This window comes from Plasmopara halstedii (assembly GCF_900000015.1).
Source record: "Plasmopara halstedii genome assembly, contig: Scaffold_672, whole genome shotgun sequence".
Lineage (NCBI taxonomy): Eukaryota > Oomycota > Peronosporomycetes > Peronosporales > Peronosporaceae > Plasmopara > Plasmopara halstedii.
The window spans coordinates 385168-385608 of NW_020187589.1; positions in this window are offsets into that span (position 1 = coordinate 385168).

The window sequence follows — 441 nt, forward strand, 5'->3', positions numbered from 1 at the left end:
TGGGTGTGTATCTTTCTTGGAAGGTTTAGCGTATTCGCAAGTCCTCGCTTGGCCACGACCTTAAACCGTGGGCGGAGCTTTGTCTTGAAGACAGCAAAGACTGCATGTGTAGGGAGGTTTTTTGCATTTAATAAAACCAGGTCTCAGACCTCAGAGTTTCGATTATCTCCACTACCTTTTCCTTCCAAATATTCCATCTGCATGTCTTGGCTTTCAGCCATCGCATCGCGAACGTGTCGTGGGACTTTCAGTCTAGCGGACAGGAAGTCATTGACTTCCTTACGGACAATGAGGGGGTTGACAGCAGCAGTTCGGCTATTCCCCCCATCAAACTCTGAGCCATGGGATGGCGGCGTCAGCGAGACGCAAGGATTAACAAGCATGTTCACGTAGAACGGTTTGTAGCCGGTAGACGCATACACTGCATTGTTCAAAGCGAAA